This window comes from Herpailurus yagouaroundi, unplaced genomic scaffold, assembly GCF_014898765.1.
Source record: "Herpailurus yagouaroundi ecotype Mexico unplaced genomic scaffold, PumYag 162, whole genome shotgun sequence".
NCBI lineage: Eukaryota > Metazoa > Chordata > Mammalia > Carnivora > Felidae > Herpailurus > Herpailurus yagouaroundi.
Genome location: NW_024412403.1, coordinates 75,187,161 through 75,195,543, shown reverse-complemented (window position 1 = coordinate 75,195,543; position 8,383 = coordinate 75,187,161). Strand labels below are relative to the sequence as shown.

Below are 8,383 nucleotides of genomic sequence, written 5' to 3'. Positions count from 1 at the left end.
GTATGCACCTCCCTCTTGGGGAGGTTCTCATCTTAAAGCAAATTTGTGGGTGGGATTCCTAGAAAAAGGCCAAGTAGGGCGACTCATCCTAAATCATTAAAGATTTTAGCTGAAGATGATTTGCACAAAATCCAACTGCACTCAATCAGGTCGGGAAGCCAGTGAACTTCTGATGTGATGAACTTGGCTGCCATTGCCTCGAGGAAGGCAGAGTTGTGCCCAAGAAAGTGATGGAGGACTGAGCAGCTGGCTGGTCCAGGTAATGTAGCAAAAGGCAACTTTAAGGTTTTGGAAGTGAAGGGAACGTGACATTGCCCAAGATAAGAACCACGCACCCATCCATTCATTCAACAATGGAACGTCTGTATTGGGCACAGCACTGGTTAAATGTTGATGCCTTTCAACCTCAAGAGGGCACATGGGCCCATGAAGCCCTGGAAAGGAAATATGTTGGGAAGAAAGGAAAATTTAGAGAACCCCCCCCCCATCCCGATGAGTTGATTGCCTATGAAAGGGCCAGGGCAAGTGTCCCAATACAAACCCCAGAGACAGGGCCCAGCACATGTTGCTGGAGACAGGTGGCCCAACACACACACAGGATGCTCAGAGATTTCCTGTGGCCTGAGTTCCAAATGGCACAGGCTGAGGTGGCACATCTTGTGTGCCAGTCAGGAGAGCAGTTTCTAAATGAAGCCAAAGAAGAGAAACCAGCAGGAAAGGACCCCCCCCTTCTCCAAGGAGTCGGGGAGCTCCGAGGGTGTGCTCAACCTGGTGGAGGAGGAGAGGAGGGGGACCCATGCCAGGACACAATGTCCAGAGTGGAGGAGCTCTGGTCAAGATTTGGGGGACAGGGCCAGGTGAGGCCAGGGCGTGAGGCCCCATGGGGACATAGGCTGGGCAGTAATGGTCCAGGCGTGCCCTCGGGGGCCACCACAAAGGGTGGTTGCCTAACCACCACTAGAAAACAGAGGGCTGGGTGCTCTGGCCTGCAAGGGGTCAGTGAAGAAAGAAAGGGGGTGGAGTGAGGTAGGGTGGGCTGTGAAGCCAGACGCCTTGCTTTAGAGGAGAAGTATTCCCTCCAGTCCCCAGAAATCCTAGAATCTGCAGCAAGCTGCCTAAGATAAGTAGGGTGAGAAGCCAGAAGGCCGTCCGTCTGGGATGCGTAGCAAAAAGAACACTCCCCACCACCACATCATGCCTTCTCCCAGGAAGAGATTAATTTCAAAACTTTTTCCTAGGTACACAGTATATCATACCAAATGATGTATCCAGCCATCCTGCCTCAGATTCCACTCTGGGATTTCTCCACGAGCATTTGGCTTTCCTGCTGCAGGACGGAAGAGGAGGTTGGAGAAGTTTGCTTACAGGGACAACAACCCAGGGACACGTACTCTAGGAGACACTGGAGCCTGGCGTCTGGGTAAGACATCTGACCCTCTTCGGCCCCCCCCTTAAAAGAAAGCATGGAGACCCAAAGGCATTCGAGCAGAGGGCAGAGAGGCTAAAGCCCCCTCCACACCCAGCCCATCTGCCTCGCTGCCACCCCAGCCCCTACTCGGCCACCCAGTTCTTCTCAGTGCTGAACTGATTAGTCATTCATAACGCTCAAGTCATTAATTGAGGAAGGAAGCCACGCTACGGGCCTTGAATCACACTGGATCCAGGGGAGAGCAAGGCCAAACTTGCCTGACTGGGTTCGATATTGCATTACTGAGATCAGCGCAGCAAGGGAGAGGTTCACAGGTTACCAAGCCCCGAGGAGCCCATCCACAGCCGCAGCCTTGGCTGACCCTCGATGGGGAGCTCTGCTGCTTCTGGGGTGTGGGGAGACTCAAGGGTTCAGAGACAGGTTGGAAGGACACCAGATCGGCCCAGTGTCCCCCTTGACAGATGGTGAAACTGAGGCCCAAGGAGGCAGGCACTTGCTGCAAGTCAAATACCAAATGTAATATAGATGGGATAGAACTCTCATATCTCAGTCCTGTGGCCCCAGCAATTTCCACCGCACCAGACTACTCCTAGGCAATCGTAATATTAAGGCTTGGATGGTAAGGGGCGATGTGAATGGCAAAATAACAAAATAACAAAAACAACCCAGTGTCCATCAGTAGGCAAGTAGCTTTAAAAAATGAAATGGGGGTGTCTGGGTGGCTCAGTCAGTTGAGCTTCCGACGTTGGCTCACGTCATGATCTCATGGCTCGTGGGTTCGAGCCCTGCGTTGGGCTCTGTGCTGACAGCTCAGAGCCTGGAGCCTGCTTCGGCTTCTGTCTCTGTCTCTCTCTGCCCCTCCCCTGCTCGTGCTTTCTCTCTCTCTCTCTCAAAAATAAACATTAAATTTTTTTTTTTTTAATGAGATGTAGGTTAAGTAAAATGAAATGTGAATCAGCCATGTAGAAAGATTGGCATGACTCTCTATGTTCTGGTATGGATCGATCTCCCTGATAGAGTTTTATAAGCAAGAGAGTACGACCTAGTACCTATAGTATGCTGCCATTTTGGAAGAAGGGAAGCACACACACACACACACACACACACACACACACACACACACACCTGTGTGTGCTCTTGCCTTTGCATAAACCACCTCAAGGATGCATGGAAAACTGACAGCAGTGGTTGTGTCTGGGAGAAGCCCTCAGGGGCAGAGTATAGAGAACAAGAGGGGATGGGCTTACTTTTTACTCTTCTTTCTCACAACTCGGATTATCTACTATTGGCCTGTGTGATCAAACTGAAATCTAAAACACGCACCTCGCCCGAGGCTCAGAGTCAGCAATCCTGACTAGCTACAGTGGGTACACTAGTCTCGGAACATATAAGCATGTAAGCTGAAAAGGCAATGGACTGATGACCAGAAAAATGAGTGAATGAAACAAAATGTTGTCTGAACCCCAAGGTAGCAATTAGATATATGGCGTCACATGTTGGACGAGACAAGGAACATATCACAGTACTTAAGAGCCAGAAGAAAGTATCAAGATTATGATGGGCAGCCTCTCATTGGGCAGAGTGGTGGGAGTCTGAGAACCCGGGTTCGAGTCGTTGGTCACCTAAAATCTCAGAAACCTCAGTTTCCTCATCTGCAAAATGGGAATGGTAATATCTCCTTCCTGGAATTTTCGTGCGGATCAAACGGGATCGTGGATGGGAAAGAACTTGGCAATGTGTAATGTATAGAACGGGCTGGGGGACTATGGCGAGCCCTGTCCCCCTGTACCCCTCCTGTCCACCTGCAGGTCTGATTGCTTTCCCCAGCCTCAGGCACTTTCAGCACCTCAGTGCCCAGTGCCTCAGTTTCTACGTGCTCAGGAAAAGCTCTAAAGGAGTCTCCCTGGGGCGTCTTCTACCCTCTCCCCTCAGGCAACAAAGGCCGCAGACACAATTTGCCTGAGGTCACAAAGGGACAGCCCCAGGAAGAGAATGGCTTCATTCCTTCACATCTTAAAAGATTTCATTCTTTGTAAGTGGTCTGCTCACACGTAGAGAACTTGAGAGGAGTCACACATCCTGAGCTGAATCAGCGACCTCCTCATTATTTACCGACCAGCCTCCCCCGGGATTGAGTGACATTTCAGGGACAGCAAAGTTCTCAGGAAAAGTGCCCTCGCATGTGGCCACAGGAAGCAAATCCCCCTCCAGCTCCCCCCACTCCAGGATGAGGGAACAGGGGCTGTCGGAGCCAGATCTGGTGGGCACACGGTGAGAAGCGAACCCCTGGGTTAGGACCAAGACTCGGGGAAGCCCAAACATGGTTCCCGTCTTGTGGATGGGGAAACTGAGGCTCAGAGAGAAGAAGAGAACCTCTGTCTAGGTTTACAGCCAAAGTCTCCCCCCTCCGTTCCAGCTGTTTCCATCTATCCCTGTGGAGAATGGTGCTTGGAAAGAGTGGGACACCCATCACTTGGGATGCAAATAGTTGTTGTCTGAAAGGAAGAAGAAAGCAGGGCAGTGCTGTGGAGACATGAGGACCTGCACGGAAACACACTTGCTCGTTCGGGGCCACCGATCAGGTGCTATTTCTGGCTACTAATTATGCACAGGGGCCAGCAGAGGCCCGATTTCTGTGGCTGGCTGCACGCTGCGCCCTGGCGCTTACACCCACTCCTAATTTTCACGGCTTCGCCCCGCCCGCCCCCACCTACTGTATTTCCCCCACCTTCGTCACCACCGCAGACTCCTTCCCCAGGCACGGGCCGGGCTCACCGCTCCTACCACCTAGGCATGTCTGTGCGAGGAAGGAGCTTTCTAGAGTCCTCCCATCTTGCATGAATGTGCTCGCTCGTTCATTAATTCATCAAATACGCACCAAACACTGATAGGCCGGACACCCCACCAGAATCCTCGCATGACTCGACGTAATCACGCATTCTTTGGGATGTCTTTCGTAGACAGCCAGAGAGAAAACGCTGTTGAAAAAAAAAAAAAAAAAAAAAAGCTACAATGTGATGATAACAGGATAACAGGAAAAAGCTTGAGTTTTTGTTAATGCATTATTATTTATTAATTATGTTCCTCTGTCTTAAATCTTCCCTCGGTCACCAGAGTGGGATCAATAAATGGCAACATTTTCCCATCTGATGATTTTAAATGAGATTACAAAGACATGGAGTTTTAATTTCACATGCATTAGTTTCTGGGTCTTGGGTCTCTTTCCACCCCCCCCTCAAAGCAGATAAATGAGGTTCTAAACTTAGGATAATAAGGCTTAACAGTGAGGCGCTTTTTAAAAAGTGAATCATTTCTCAGTTCTCCTTTGCTAATCTCTCTTGGTAACATTAATTATGAGTTTGTGCAGCGTGCCCCAAGGCGAGCTCGGCTTTCCCAGGACAATTAAAGTTACTTAATTATTAAAAACTGTGTGTGCTGCTTCCCAGAGAGAAAGAGGCAGCCGGGCCCGGCTCCCAGAGCCCCCCACAGGAGTGACCGGACACTCTGTGGGAACTCGGCTCCTTTCCCTCACCATTGTAATTCTTTCAATATAATCTATGAAAACCCCCTCGCTGACCCCTGATAGCAGTAGGACATGTCGCCCCACACCCTGAAAATGGCTAGAAGGGGAGAAGGAGGGGTGCCGCGGCCCAGCTGCATTCGCAGCAGACATTCCCAAGAGTGCTACTAATTTGTAACAGCCTTTTTGTTCTGGACGGGGCTTTGGTTGTGGTCCTGGGTCTGCCACCGACACCCCAGGGAGACTTGGGGCAAGGTCACTCCTGCAATTCTGAGGCTTGGATTCATAGTCCCAGGCACCCTTCGATCTCTAGGGGGCCTCCAGGTCCTGATTCTTTGATGAGGCTAACACTTACCCTGGAAAAGGAAACTCCCATTTTTCATTCCACTTCCTATTCTCGTTCATTCATTCATTCATTCATTCACTCATTCATTCACTCAGCAAGCATCTGCCCTGCGCTGGGCGCTGTTTTAGCTCAGGGATAGAGAAGAGACGCAACATTCTCAAATCCTGCCCACCATCTTGCGCACAGAAGGAAATGGAGACTGAGAAGGGAGGAGGCTGGTTCTGGGGCTCCCCAGAAAGTCACACCAAGGCAGGCGAGAACCCAGTCCTCCTGACCCCTGCCCCGGGGAGCTTTCAACACCCTGCTGCCAGCCACTCCTTAGCTCCCTCCCCTTCTGATCTATTTAGCTCCTTCCCACCCCCAGCCCCCTCCCGGGGCTCCAAGTCTCCAAGGAAGCATAGCCCCTTAGAAACATCCTGGCCACCTATAAACGTGAGCCATCTATGTAATTTTACATACGCTAGTAGCCACATTGTTAAAAAAACAAAAAAAACAAAAAAAAAACCACTTAACCAAGATAATTTTTAAAAATCATATTTTAAACTTGTGATAAATATAGACATGTATTTACTGATAAGATATTGGACACTTTAAAAAAAATTAAATCTTCAAAATTCACCGAGGATTTGACAGTTACAGTACATCCCAGTCTGGCTAGCCATGTTTCAAATGCCCAAGAGCCACCTGTGGCCAGTGGTCACTAGCCTGAGCAAGCAGCACAGGAGTAAGGTCCCTCTCACCTGAAACTTTCCATCAGTCCTCAATACTCAGGACAATCCAGGAAGAAAAGTGTGCGATTCATGCACACGGCATGACAGGGGAAGTCTGGAGCACGGGGTCCCCAGGACACCGACCCCGCGGAACACGACATAACCGAGAAAGTAAAATGCACGTCATTAAGTGCAAAGAGCAAGATAGAAACAGTGTATGTGGAATCCTGCCCCTGCAGGGCACCTGCATGTCTCCTTGTATGTGCATCAACTATCTCTAGAAGGATTCCTAAGAACCAAAACCCTCCCAAAGGAGAACTGGATGGATGGAGGACAGGGCACAAGGGGGACGTTCGCCGCCCGTGTGCCCACACTTTTGGATTTTGAAATATGTGGATGCGTGACCCATCAAAACCTAAACTCAGAACTCTTCAGTTCGCGGGCACACTGTGGGCACAGGAGGCCTGCCAGCACGATGCTTGCTCCCAGTCCCCAGGGCAGTGCACCAGCAGGGGAGCAAATACAGGTCTCTGAGGTCCCTGCTGCTCCACGATAGGAAGAGGGAGGCTTGGCAGAGGCCCAGGGCAGGAAGACATGATATCAAGTGACTTTAAAGGGCTCTTTTGTTTCCGGAAAGGCAGCGGTTTCCCCTCTGCATCCCTGCCCCCCTCTCGGAGCCTGCTGTCTCTGGGATCCCTCCACCACCTGCTACCAGAGCATCATTTCTCCCCCCCCCCCCCCCCCGGAAGAGCCTCTGGGCTTGAGGTGGGGAGGGGAGGGAGGCACTGGCTGGGAAGGAGCGTCATCCTGTCTTCCCAAAGGATGTCATTCATTCCCAGATGTCATTTCCAGAGGCATGATGCCACCCTGCCAGCTGCCCTGTAAATCCTGGCATATGACACAGAGCAATGGAACAAGAGAGCAGAGCCCGAGCATGGTCGCACCTGTGCGTGTGTCCACCTGTGCACATCCGGGGCCGCGCTCTGACACTCACGCACTCATTCGGCCTTTTAACAAATACTAGCTGGGCATCTACTATATCCCAGTCTCTGTGCTAGAGCCTTGGGATCTGGCAGGGACAAGGCACATGAGGTCCTGTCCTCAAGGAGCTTACCGTCAAGCAGCAGAAACAGGCATCAAATTGAAAATAATTCACTCGTAACTCTTGTGATAAGTACATGAAATCGGGGTTCACGGTCTAGTCTGGGAGGGCAGGGAAGGCTCACTCGAGAACTGGCACTTAAGTCGAGTCTAAAAAATAAATCCAGAGGTGATGTCACAGGTGAGCCTTACGTGGATAGGGGCCCCACTATCAACTTGCTATGTCTTTGAATAAACCACCTCCCCTTTTCAAAGATGTTTTTATTTGAAAATAAATTTAAAACTTCAAAATATTGTCAAAAGAGTCAAAACCACCTGTATGTTTTTAGCCAGGTGATTCACTATTAACATTTTACCCCATTTGCTTTATCAGTTGTTTCTTCTCTCCCTCTCTTTCTTTCTCAACCATGTGACGGTACCTAACACACACTTTTGGTCCTTTAGGACCAAACCCTTCGGGAGCCCACTCCCTTTCTGAGCTCAGCATGGGAAGATGGTCCCCTGTCCCCTCTCCTCCCAGGGCGTCACAGGGAACGAACCCGTGAAAGCCTGCACGAGCAAATCTCGGGCACATGGAATAAAAATCATTACTATCCATTTGCTGAGCACCTCTTGGGACTTAGAAATGAGATTTAAAATGACTTCCCAGAGAGATGCCCAACGTCTCAATTCCTCCAGGAGACAGCCTGCTCTTTAGCCAGCCCTGGAGGTTGGGATGGGGGCACGCGAGGGGAGGCGGGCAGCAGCGTCTGTCCACAGACCCTCTTCTCGGCCGGGTAGGCCTGAGCCCTTGGGGAGGACATTTCTGGCTGACCAGCTCTCCCCACAGCTGAGGGGAAGCATCTCAAGGCAACAGACAACGCTCGCCCACCCCCGGGGGAAAGCCTCCTTCTCCATGATGAAATGGAACAGAGCCAGCCCAGAAGCCCTCTCCTGGCCGGTCAGCCCGGCATTCAGGAGCACAATAGCGTTGGTCCTCTCAGCGGGTTTTGAGAGCCATTCCCTTAATGAGAACGATAAATTCACAAGAAAAGGCTGGTTGCCAAGCGCAAGGAAGGAAAGTGCTGCCTGGGCCTCACCGGCCCCAGGGGACCACCCCTCCGAGCGTGGGACCTGCAGAATCAACAACCGGACAGGGACGAGACCCTGACTACTGAGTCATACGTCTGGGCTCAGAGCCTGGCACCGTGTACTTTTCAAAGCTTCCCAGGTAACCATCTGTCAGTTTAGCAACCGCTGGCCTAGCTAGCTACCCTCAGATCCTTCCAGGGCCGCGG

At 51.0% G+C, this 8,383-nt stretch overlaps 1 long non-coding RNA gene across 2 annotated transcripts in view; it reads right to left on the bottom strand.

Annotated features, from left to right (window-relative positions):
* Nucleotides 1–3,733: 3,733 nt before the first annotated feature.
* The window catches only part of LOC121036432 (uncharacterized), an 8,357-nt gene continuing 3,707 nt past the window's right edge, over nt 3,734–8,383 (bottom strand). For both annotated transcript variants that reach the window (XR_005793350.1, XR_005793351.1), the window contains 2 exons: nt 6,036–7,256; nt 3,734–4,407 (listed from right to left, as the gene is read on the bottom strand). This is a non-coding gene — a long non-coding RNA (uncharacterized LOC121036432). The remainder of the gene's footprint in view (nt 4,408–6,035; nt 7,257–8,383) is intronic.